We start from the raw sequence: 12,803 nt of genomic DNA, 5'->3' as shown, positions 1-12,803 counted from the left end.
GAGTTCAGGCCCCACGACCAACATAAAAAACAAAACAAGAAGTCTGAAGTGGAGCCTTGAGCATAAGAGCTCAGGGACAGTGCCTGGGCCTTGAGTTCAAGCTCTAGTACTGGTACACACACACACATACACATACACACACTCTCTCTCTCTCTCTCTCTCTCTCTCTCTCTCTCTCTCTCTCTCTCTCTCTCTCTCTCTCTCTCTCTCTCTCCCTCCTCTCTCTCTCTCTCTCTCTCTCTCTCTGGCAGATGACAGATCTCTCTCTCTCTCTCTCTCTCTCTCTCTCTCTCTCTCTCTCTCTCTCCCTCCTCTCTCTCTCTCTCTCTCTCTCTCTCTCTGGCAGATGACAGAGGCATAGTGTTGGAGTGCTTTTCTAGTATGCTTGAAGCCCACTCTTAGTACTGCTTCTCCCAAAATTGGATTTTTAGATATAATGCAGAAATTTAACTACTTTCATGTGTGATCAAAGTAGTTTCTGACGTGTTTTCTATTGATTTCTTTTTTATTCTTTTCTCCCCTCCCCTCCTCCCCAGTCCTGGGGCTTGAACTAAGGGCCTGGGCACTTATTTTGCTCAAGGCTAGCACTCTACAACTTGAGCTAAAACACCACTTCCCGCTTTTTCTGTTTATGTGGTACTCAGGAATAGAACCCAGGGCTTGGTGCATGCAAGGCAAGCACTCTACCACTGAGCCACCTTCTCAGTGCCCCCCCCCCCCCCGCTTTTTTTTTTTGGCAGTTATGGGGCTTGAACTCTGGGCCCGGGAGCTGTCCCTCAGCTCTTCAGCTCAAGGCTACGCTCTACCACTTGAGCCACAGCGCCACTTCCGATTTTCTGGTGGTTTATTGGAGATTAAAGTCTCACGGACTTTCCTGCCTGGGCTAGCTTTGAACCATGATTCTCAGATCTCAGCCTCCTAAGTAGCTAGGATTATAGGCATGAGCCACTGGCACCTGGCTAAGGTATATTAATTTTTAGTCTTATAATCATATCTGGGCCAGGGTCAACAGATAGTAGGGTAGCCTAGGCTTAATCTTATAGGCCTCTTTTTGTAAATACAATTTTTGTTGTTGTTGGTTATAGGGCTTGAACTCAGAGCCTGAGTGCTCTTCCTGAGCCTCTTTGTTCTCAAGGTTACCACTCTACCACTTGAGCCACTTCTGGGTTTTTTTGAGTGGTTAATTAGAGATAAGAATTTCCTGGGTACTTTTCTGGCCTGGCTGGTTTTGAACCATGATCCTTAGATCTCGCCTCCTGAGTAACTAGGATGACAGGTATGAACCACCAACACCCGGCTGTAAATACAATTTTATTATAACAGTAGTTAACATTAACATTATAATGACTTCTTTGCCTTACAAAGGCTGAGTTTGGTAGTTGTAACACAACTGTTTGAGACATACAAAACTATAGTATGTTTCCTGGCTTCTGATATAGAGCCAATTTAATAATTAGGAAAAGTCTGTTAAAAATGGCTGTTAAAAAATACTGGAGTTAAAATACAGGTGAATGAGTCTTGTTCGTTTTCTTTTTGTTCTGGTACTAGGCCTTTAACATTCTCCCTTGGTTTTTTTGCTGCAGACTGGCTGACATTCACTTGAGCCAGGCCTCTGTTTGCAGCCTTTTGGTGGTTAATTGGAAAAAGTGTCATGGATCTTTCTGCGGGTGCTAACTTTGAACTGGGATCCTACAAATTCTTTATCCCTTACAAGGCATTTTATTGTATTGTAGATTTGTGTGTGTGTGTGTGTGTGTGTGTGTGTGTGTGTGTGTGTGTGTGTGTGTGTGTGTGTGTGTGTGTGTGTGTGTGTGTGTGTGTGTGAAAAGATGGGAAATGACTTATTTCTGGTAAAACATGTCTAGTGTATTGATAATCTCACATTTTTTATTAGCACATATTGTACAGTATCAAGTTTCATTGTGTGATATTTCAATACATGCTTATAATGTACTTTGATCATATTTACCCTACTGTATTACTTTTTCTTATCCTCTCCTTTCATTACTCTTTTTTTTTTAATTTTTTTTTTTTATTTTTTGTCGGTAATGGGGCTTGCTTGAATACTGGGTCTGGGCTCTGATGCTGAGCTCTTCAAAGAGCTCAAGGCTAGTGTTCTACCACTTGAGCGGCGCCATTTTCAGCTTTTTCTGCTTTTTTTTTTTTTTTTTTTTTTTTTTTTTTTGGCGGTTGTGGGGCTTGAACTCTGGGCCTGGGCGCTTGTCCCTCAGCTCTTCAGCTCAAGGCGAGCGCTCTACCACTTGAGCTACAGCGCCACTTCCGGTTTTCTAGTGGTTTATTGGAGATAGGAGTCTCACGGTCTCTCCTGCCCTGGCTGGCTTTGAACCGAGATCCTCAGATCTCAGCCTCCTGAGTAGCTAGGATTACAGGCGTGAGCCACCGGCGCCTGGCCAGCTTATATGGTGCTGAGGAATCGAGCCCAGGGCCTCATGCATGCAAGGCAAGCACTCTACCACTGAGCCACCTTCCCAGTACCATCTTTTTATCTTTTTTATAATTCAGAGGACATTGTTTTTTCAAGATGTTTTTGTGGTCTTTGTCATACTGAGGAAATAATTGCAGAGCTATATGCTTTAGGATTTGTGTTTAGACATAGGTGTGATCTGTTGGTCATTTATTACCTATTACCTTAAACATGGCATTTTCCACTGGTTAGGAAAGTCAAAATATGTAACATTTATATTGCAGTGGTTGTATGTCCTAGTTGTGAATAGTCTTGGTTAATTTTCATTTACTCATTAATGTAATTGATAAATACGATGAACCAAGAATTTCTCTGAATACTTGACTGTAACTTGAATTTGGTGATCAAATGAAAACAGAATTTTTTTTTTAATGTTTACACATATTTTAGGGAATATTCTTTGATGATTGCAAATTTACATTTAAGGTTTATTGTCAGTGTTTCTTTTTCTTTTTGGTCAGCTTCCAGGGCTTTAACTCTATAGAGAATCAAGCTCCTTCTCCGATTTCTTGATAAGAAACTAGATATGAGTTCTCAGACTTTACTGCTGGGGCTATTTAACCACAATCCTTCAGTTCTCAGCTATCAGGACTCAGGACTCTACCACTTGAGCCACAGCACCACTTCCAGTTTTCTGGTAGTTTATTGGAGATGAGAATCTCATGGACTTTACTGGCCTGGCTGGCTTTGAACCACAGTTCTCAGCCTCCTGAGTAAGATTACAAGTGTGAGCCACCGGCTCCAGACTTAAATTACTTTCTAAGATCAAACATAGAATGGGCTTGGCTAGGCAAACCTGGTTATATGGTCAACCTAATCATACGTTATGATTTTAACATCTCATGGGTTTTGTGTTTTATTATGTCAGTCATTCCAGGGTATAACATATAAGTCTCAGTAATTATTTCACATGGAATTGATTAGTCTTTTACACTATATATTCTTATCTGAGGACTTTGTACTGGATTTTTCTAATAATTTTTTTCGGGGCGGGGGGAGGTGGGGTAGGTCTTAGGGCTTGAACTGTGGGCTTAGGTGCTGTTCCTGAACTCTTCAGCTCAAGGTAAGCTCTGTACCACTTGAGCCACAGCAGCACTTCTGGTTTTCTGGTGGTTAATTGTACATAGGAGTCTCATAGACTTTCCTGGGGCTGGCTTAGAACCACAATCCTCACATCTCAGCCTCCTGAGTAGTTAGGATTACAGGCATGAGCTACCAGCTCCTAGCTTCTAAGACTTTTTTTTTTTTTTTTTTTTTGGGGGGGGGGTCGGTCTTGAGGCTTGAACTCAAGGCCTGGGCACTGTTCCTGAGCTTCTTTTGCTCAAAGCTAGCACTCTACCATTTGAGCCACAGCACTGCTTCTGGCTTTTTCTGTGTATGTGGTACTGAGGAATCGAACCCAGGGCTTCATACATGCTAGGCAAGCATCTACCACTAAGCCACATTCCCAGCCTCCTAAGACATTTTTAAGATAGAGGACTCTAGTATCTTTTTTTAAAATTAGTTCTCCCTCTTTTAGTTTTTTGGAGAGGTTTCTAATCAAAAGAAAAATTTCCTTATCTCTTTTCCTGGAGAATATCTATATAGATGCAGTTCACCTTAATCTGAGTGCACAACTTATACCTGTGATCTTTTTCTTTTTAATATACTTTTATTACTCATCAAGTCGTGTTCTGGTCATTTTTTTTACTTCATTACCCACAAATTGTGCCCAGGGAGTTTTTGTGTGTCGGGAAATGTGCATTTATCCTAAATTAGATATAAATTAAAAGAATCAGGTAATTTTTTGATGTCTCTGTTTTTCAAAGGCCAGGACTGATAGAGGGATGTGGGTAAATTCCTATAATCCTAGCACTCGGGATGTGCAAGAGGAATGCGAATTTGAGGCCAGCCTGGGTTACAAATTGAATAGAGCCCAGTCTCACTTAAAAAAAAAATCAGCCAGGCGCTGGTGGCTCACTGTTGAAATCTTAGCTACTCAGGAGGCTGAGATCTGAGGATCATGTTCAAAGCCAGCTGGGGGAAGGAAACTCCCTGAGACTCTTATCTCCAATAAACCACTAGAAAACCAGAAGTGGTGCTGTCTCAAGGGGTAGAGTGCTCGCCTTGAGCTGAAGAGTGCTGGGATAGCACCCATGCCCAGAGTTCAAGCTCCATGACTGACCCCCAAAAAATAAATAAATAAAATGCCAGTTCAGCTCAATCATGATTTTTTTTTCAGTTTTCTTTATGGGCTACTATACTTGATGATTGAATAGTAATGTCATATGTAATAATTATTTGTTATTTGAAAAACAGTAGTGTTGAGGAATACTTATCTGTTTTTCATAGACTTTATAGTAAGTAATAAACAGTGAAATAACCAACAATTTTTTTTTTTTTGTGCTTGGTTTTCAGCACACCTAACTTTTCAATCTGAGGATCTCACTTGAATATCTCTTCAGAGTGTTAACACTTACAGGACTGCTTTCCATTACAGGAAGAGGTTTTCATTTAGGAGGAAAATCTTGTTTCCTGTTTCTGGTGTTCAAAACATAGTGCTGAGCATTATAGAGAGTATTAGGGAATATTAAGTATAGAGAACTTTACCCAGAGAACTGAAGAGATACAGCAAAATGATTCTGGGATTTTGGAGAAAAGAAATTCTCTACTGGAGAATGTTATATATTTTTGAGGAATTTTGATTGGTTTCTTCCCCATCCCCACCTTTTTATTATTCTGCTGTGTTGTAGGTCTACCTCATGTCTTTTCATATGAAATGGTAAGTTTAAAATTTTTGGTTTAGAATGGTAAGATCTTTTAGCCTAATATTCATGTTTTCTGTGGAAATGGAGGTGAGGAAAGTCAAGATTGCAGAAGTGATTAAGCTAAATATATTTTATGAAGTATCTAATATGTGCAACATACAAAAGGTTTGCTTATTAAGTAATATGAATTGATAGTGATTCCTGGAAGCTATTTATATTTTGTTATTTCTGCATTAGTACTTGAATTGTTTTACATGGTGATTATTATTTTAAAATGTTCTATACTTAAAATTTTTCCTGAAATGTCAGTTTTATTTTAAATTATATTAAATAAATGCATTATATTCATGTTTAATACCAACTGCTAACAGTAGGGCATAGGAACTTGTGGTCCTAAGCATGCTCTCTGTACTGATAAAATGCATTTATAAAGTGAGATTGCTGTATTATTGTAACAGATAACTGAAAGTATATGGGTAAGGTTTTTTTTTGTATTATAATGCCTTCTATTAATTGTACGATGTTTTAAACATTGTCTTCTTTGTAAACTTACCATAGTTTTTGTGATATAACTTCTTCTTTTAGCATAACATTGCCTTTTCGAAATCTTGATTTTTAAATAATGGATAGTGTGTGTGTGTGTGTGTGTGTGTGTGTGTGTGTGTGTGCGCGTGCGCACGCATGCACGCGCGCTCTTGGGCTTGAACTCTGGGCCTGGGCATTGTCCCTTATCTCTTCAGCTCAAGGCTAGGGCTCTACCACTTGAGCCACAAATGCCATTTCCTGTTTTCTGGCAGTTTAGAGCTCAGCCTCCTGAATAGTTAGGATTACAGGCATGAGCCACTGGCACCCAGCTAATGGATAGATTTTTAACAGCTTGTCTTATGGTTAAAAACTTTAAATATCTTTGCTTTTTTGCTTCCACCTACCACTTAAAAATTACACTTAATTGGTTATTTTGAATTATCTACCTAGAAAAAAAATATTCATTTTTCAAAATGTCAAGGTTCACTCTGAATATTTGTTGGTCAATTCTTTTTTTTTTTTTTTTTCTTGGTCGTGGGGCTTGAACTCTTGTTGGTCAATTCTTGATAAGAACCAGACTTTAGTCCACCTAACCTGTAACACAGACATCTTGAACAATTTCAATCGCCAATAAAGAACTATATCATTAAGAAACAGTGGGGTATTTTTAAGGAGTTGCAAGACTTACCATGAGTGTAAACTCTTCAAATAGTGCCACTGGTGATACTCAAAGATGGCAGCAAGCTTTCAACCCAGGAGCCTTTGGACCCTATTCATGCTTCCCAGATGAAGAAGATGACATAAAGGGATGGCAGAGATGTCTGGTTGCAGTCCTAATGGACCAGTTGATCAAATCAAGAGGACAGCAGAGATAGGGACTCAGAGCTCTAAACCCAAGGAGTGGAAGGATCTATCCTGGAACCATCCACTAACAGATTTTGGCTGAGTGAGAAGTTAATGTCTGCAGTGCCTAGCTGCTTTTATTGGGGATAGAATCATGCATTTGGGGCTGTAACGGAGGTGGGGGGACCTATGGAAGATGAGGCATAGAAAACATGCCACCTGCACATTGCAAAGTTCGGGCCAATGGCTCCTCTTTCTCCTCTCACTGAGAGTCAGCCTTTGGATGGTCGGCTGGGGAAGGAATATCCAGTATCACCAAAAGGCCAGAAAATCCCCAAGCCAAATCTCCTCTATCAGGCTGATTATTTTTCTTCCCATAACTAGCAGCAGGTATTTGGCTGTGTCCATTAAAAGCCATTTCATGTTCCCTTGACAAAGGAGATTTGTTTGTTTGTTTGTTTGTTTGTTTGTTTGTTTGTTTTGGTTCTGGTCGTGGGGCCTGAACTCTGGGCCTGGGCGCTGTCCCTCAGCTCTTCAGCTCAGGGCTAGCACTCTACCACTTGAGCCACAGTGCCACTTCCGGCTTTTTTCTTTTTGCTTATGTGGTGCTGAGGAATCGAACCCAGGGCCTGAGGCATGCAAGGCAAGCGCTCTACCACTGAGCCACCTTCCCAGCCCCATACAAAGGAGATTTTTATTTAGTGCTGTGAGATCAATAATGAAGCATCTCATGTGAACTATTAAAATGGGAAATGTTAAAAAAAAATGTCAAGGTTCTGGAAACTATTAAGATAACTTCTCTAAAATAATAATTTATGTAAAGCCTGTTAATCATAAAAATTATTTTCTCCTCTATGTGTACTTAATTTTTCATGCACTGGACATTTATGTGCTTTTTTTCTTCTTCCATTACTTCTTTTCATCAATCTCTGGTTCATCTTTTATATATTGATTTTGTCCATTATAATAGCTGTTTAACTTTGGTAAGAAATTTTTTTTATATGGAAAAGGATTATGAATAAGATGCAGACCAGTCACCAGTACTATCTGAGCTTTTATTAATGGTATTGTGTCATTTTCTCATGAGTTTGGAATGAACTCAATTAGATGAATATATCTGATGAAATCTAGGTATTAAAAGTACTGTTTGGGCTGAGAAGGTGGCTTGCCTTGCATGCATGAGGCCCTGGGTTCCTCGGCACCACATAAGCAGAAAAAACCAGAAGTGGCGCTGTGGCTCAAGTGGTAAAGCGCTAGCCTTGAGCTGAAGAGCTGAGGGACAGTGCCCAGGCCCAGAGTGCAGGCCTCATGACAGACAAAAAAAAAGTACTACTTTAGCTGAGAAGCAGCTAAAGAAGCAGCACTTCAGAGTTTGCCTTGATAGTTGAAAATGATAGTCAAGTACATGTATTAAAAATAGGATACTCAGCTGAATAAGTTTGTTTAAAGTTAAGCATTCCCTTTTGTCTTTGTATGCTATATCTTATGTAGTTTCTTTTCATAAGTACTCTATTCAAAAGCAGTTGTTAATTTTTCTACATACATACTGAGGATTTTCTTTCTTTTTCCAAGATTGGCTTCTTTCATTTAGCAATAGGTATTTATGTTTCCTCCATGTCTTTGTATGGTTTGATAGCTTATTTCTTTTTAGCACTCAGTATTCTGTTGGGTATACTGTAGTTTATCTGTTTTTCTACTAAAGGAATCTTGATTGTTTCCAAGTTTTAAGACTTATAAATTAAGATGCCATTAATATTCATGTGCAGATTTTGTGTGGACCGAAGTTTTCAACTGCTTTGGTAAAAAGCAAGGAGCATGATTGGTGGATCATATGGTAAGAATATAGTTTTGTTAAAAAGCAAGGAGCTTGATTGGTGGATCATATGGTAAGAGTATAGTTTTATAAGACCTGCCAGAGGGCCTTCTAAAATGGCTGTACCATTTTGCATTTCTCCCAGCAAGGAATGAGGATTCCTGTTGTTCCATATCCTTGCCAGCATTTGTGTTGTGAATGTTTTGGGACATTGGTCATTTGAATTAATATATAGCATTATATTGTTTTTCAGTGTGATATTTGTAAATAATATGATAGGATATTTAACAATTATAGAACAAAAAGACAGTATCCACATGGATAGGGGTAATTTGGAATGCATGTATTCAAATAGAGGTGGGAAAACATAGGTTATGATACTAAAAGACTGTCTTACATTTCATAAAATATTTTCCCTTTATCTAGCAATGAGATAATGTTCTAGAACTTGTTTTTAATTACTTTGAATTTTGTAAAGTTTGCATACTGCTACTTGCATCAATGGGGAACATGATTCTTAACTCCTTTTTAGTTAAAAATAATTTTATCTTTAAAAATTTAATATGCTGGGGCTGGGAAAGTGCTTCAGTGGTAGAGTGCTTGCTTTGCATGTGTGAGGCCCTGGGTTCCATTCCTCAGCACCATATAATCAGAAAAAGCCAGAAGTGGCACTGTAGCTCAAATGCTAGAACACTAGCCTCGAGCTGAAGAGCTGAGGGACTGCGCCTAGGCCCAGAGTTCAGGCCCCACAACCTAACCTCCCCCCCCCCAAATATATATATAATAGTCTGTTCAGTATCTTGATTTTTTTTTATACAAGTGAACAATTTCTTAGCAAAAAGATTTGTCTTTTGAGGTTTTCTTATTTTTTTGGTGGTCCAAGGGCTTCAACTTGGCTTGAGTGCTGCCCCTGTTTTTTTTGTCCAGAACTAGCATTTCTCACTTGAGCCACATTCTGTTTCCAGCTTTTGTGGGTGGCTACTTGGAGATAGGATTCTTGTGGACTTTACTGCCTGGCTTGCTTTGATCAGTAATTGTCAGACTTCAGCCTCCTGAGCAGCTAGGATTGTAGGTGTGGCTCATTTTGGTTGAAATGTTCAATGGGGAAATCTTTTTGCTGATAATTTAGAGAGAGAGAGGAGAGAGAGAGAGAGAGTGTCTAACTTGAAAGTCATGATTTTCAATTAGATTTCTTTAAAAATGTGGTCTAGATACTTTAAAACCACAGATTGGAATCCCAAGTATTAAATATTTTTTGGGGGGGATGCATCCCTTTTATTTTCTGAACAATACAGTATGCAACAATATACATTGTATTAGAGATTTACATTGTATTACATTGTATTAGAGATTGTCAGTCATCTATAGAGATTTAAAGTATGCAGAGAATATATATAACAGGTTCTATGTATATTAGTGGGTTAATAGCATTTTAGAAATGGGAAAAGAATCTGAGGAATTAGATAACCAAAGGGGTTCTAGAACAAATCCCTCACTAATCCCTTTCACCAAGTATTAAATATTAAAAGAAAAAAATGTCAGATGGCATGTTTACCACATATATATGCATATTCCTTTTTTTGAGGGGGGAGGGTCAGTCCTGGGCTTGAACTCACGGCCTGCGCATTGTCCCTGAGCTTCTTTTACTCAAGACTAGCACTCTATCACTTGAGCCACAGCTTTTTCTGTGTATGTGGTACTGAGGAATCGAACCCAGGGCTTCATGCGTGCTAGGTAAGCAAGCACTCAGCCATTAAGCCACATTCCCAGCTCTGCTTACCTTTTGAGAAGTAGGTTAATTTAGATTAGTAGTTTGTGTGTGTGCGTGCGTGTGTGTGCGTGTCTGTGTGCAGGCACACATTTGTGCATGCATGTGTACACTGGTACTAGGGCTTGAACTCAGTGCTTGGTGCTGTCATTAATATTTTTCATTCAATGCTAGTGCTTTACTGCTTGAGCCACAGCTCTCCTTTTTTCTTTCTTTCTTTTTTTTTTTTTGACTAGTTAACTTGAGATAAGACTCTTGGACTTTTCTGCCTGAGCTGGCTTCAAACTTTAGTCTTTAGCTCTCAGCCTCTTACAGTTGTGAGCCATTGGTACTCAACATTAGTTGAAAAATTTCTATTTTTAGTTTTCATTAAAGAAGACACATTAAAACTTTAATAAGGATGTTCCTCAAACTTTTTTTAAATTTTTCATCAGTCGTGGGGCCTGAACTCTGGGCCTGGGTGCTGTCCCTCAGTTCCTCAGCTCTTCACTTCAAGCCTGTACCTCTTGAGCCACAGCGCCACTTCTGGCCTTTTCTGCATATGTGGTTCTGAGGAATGGAACCCAGGGTCTCATGCATGCAAGGCAAACACTTTACCACTGAGCCACCTTCCCAGCCCTCCTCAAATCAAACTTTTTTTTTTTTTTGGTCCGGTCATGGGGCCTGAACTCTGGGCCCTGGGCACTGTCCCTCAGCTCTTCAGCTCAAGGCTAGTGCTCTACCATTTAAGCCACAGCGCCACTTCCGGCTTTTTTCTTTTTGCTTATGTGGTGCTGAGGAATGGAACCCAGGGCCTCATGCATGCAAGGCAAGTGCTCTACCACTGAGTCACCTTCCCAGCCCTTCTGAAACTTTTTGACTCACAGATTTCTTTACATTATTAAGAACACTGAGGACTTCAAAGAGGTTTTGTTTAGGTTATATCACTATTTGCTGTGTTAGAAATTAAAGAAAATTTTAAAGGAAGTGCATTGTAAATGGAGAAGTGTGATTTTTTTTTAACCACTATAAGGTCTTTATTATTTGACTTCAATGTAGTGAGTGGTATTGTTTTATGTGTGTACATTAAAAAAATGTTTAATTCTATTGAAAATGGTTGACTTCCCATATTTGCCTTTGTATCTTTATCTGGTACCAAAAAAAGTCTTTTGGTTAAAATCCATGAAAATTTCTCATTTGTGGATGAGTAGTGAATTAATATTTTTTAAGACAGTTGTAGGTAATCTACAATTTACATGTAATACTTAAGTAGTAATGACTTAAAAGTACTCTTTGCAGTAAAATCCATTGGTCTAACTTAATGTTTTAGTCAAGCATAATTTATATCACCATGTGCCAATTATTAGAAAACATAGTAAAATATGATAAATACTTTAGATAATTCAAATGTTAATGTATTAAATTTCACTACTTCTAGGTACTCATCTGAAAAGTACAAGTTGTATTTTAACTGTATATGTCAAATTCTCTGTCGGTTGAGATTCTCTATTTGTAGATCAGTTTTTTTTTTCTTCCAATTATTCCTTTGTGCTATTCAATTTTGGTCATAGTATTAGGTAGAGTTGTGGCTCTAGAGGTAGAGAGAGCACTTGTCAAATAACTGCCAGACCCTGAGTTCAGCTATCAAGATTAGTTCATCATCCAGACTAGTATAGTATTATATATAACTCTTAGTGTCAGTGAAACGGAACCATTGTAACTTTGTGTATTTCCCTGACAGAGTTGTGGTGTCTTCTAGCACTTTGAGATCTTTTGTTATTATGGGTTGTGCTTTGACATATGTTCTGTGAATCAACTATACTTTGCTTCCTTTTTTCAGTTGTCAATTTATAGTTCTTTTTAATCTGAAAGTACAGAGTTTTATAAATTCTGTAAGTTAATATTCTTAACTTTTACTAGGTTTCTACTGTTGGGATTCTTAAAGAATGAAGAATGCATCATGTGAAGGTGTAATTTTGTCAACTTTTCAATCGATAACTTCTATCTGTTAAACTTTTAATAACTCCGTGCCTTAGTTTTATTATCTCTGAAATGGGATAATAAGACCTTCTTGTGGGGTTTAATCAGTACTTTTAAACTTGAGTTTTCATCATTTATTTTATTGCATTGAAGTCTTTTGAAATGTTGCATACAAATTATTTTGGCTTAAACCACAACTCTTGCTTGATAGTAAGTGTTATCATTTATTTTTGAGAAATCTCATGGATCAATTCTAACTTAAAATATATTAAAGGTAATTCATAAGAGAAATCAGGGTCTTTTGGATGGCTACATAGTTGTGGATCAAGTGGTAAGATAGATCTGTCCATCTGAAAAATACTGCCTTAATTCTACTTTATAAAATCCACTTAATTCTACCCACTGTTTCATTTTAGTAGAAATATTAATAATGGTTGGAAAGTTGAACATATGACTGACTAGGAAGCTGCAAACTTCTTTTACTCCCTAAGTTGTTATAAAATGGTTTATCTATCATCAAATTACACTATATCTTCTTAAAGTTCAGAATAAAGCTTTGTAAATTAGGGTTCCTTAATTTTCCTTAATGTATTTGTTAACATTACTAAACACAAGTATTATATGTATACTAAGTGGACAAAACTATACTATTCAACATAAATG

The 12,803-nt window shown here is 38.2% G+C and overlaps 1 protein-coding gene across 3 annotated transcripts in view; it reads left to right on the top strand.

Moving 5' to 3' along the window:
* The window catches only part of Pspc1 (paraspeckle component 1), a 106,577-nt gene that overhangs the window by 47,148 nt on the left and 46,626 nt on the right, over positions 1 to 12,803 (top strand). Inside the window, exon 8 of one of the 3 annotated variants that reach the window (XR_011367914.1) lies at positions 8,367 to 8,434. The exons of the other annotated variants lie outside the window; for them this stretch is intronic. The gene's annotated coding sequence lies outside the window, so the exon portion shown is untranslated. The remainder of the gene's footprint in view (positions 1 to 8,366; positions 8,435 to 12,803) is intronic. 3 annotated transcript variants of the gene reach the window in all.

The sequence above is a fragment of the Dipodomys merriami genome, unplaced genomic scaffold (assembly GCF_024711535.1).
Source record: "Dipodomys merriami isolate MVZ:Mamm:240054 unplaced genomic scaffold, mDipMer1.0.p SCAF_6, whole genome shotgun sequence".
NCBI classification, from domain to species: domain Eukaryota; kingdom Metazoa; phylum Chordata; class Mammalia; order Rodentia; family Heteromyidae; genus Dipodomys; species Dipodomys merriami.
Note: the sequence above shows the minus strand (reverse complement) of the source record. Positions and strands in the feature narration are given on the sequence as shown.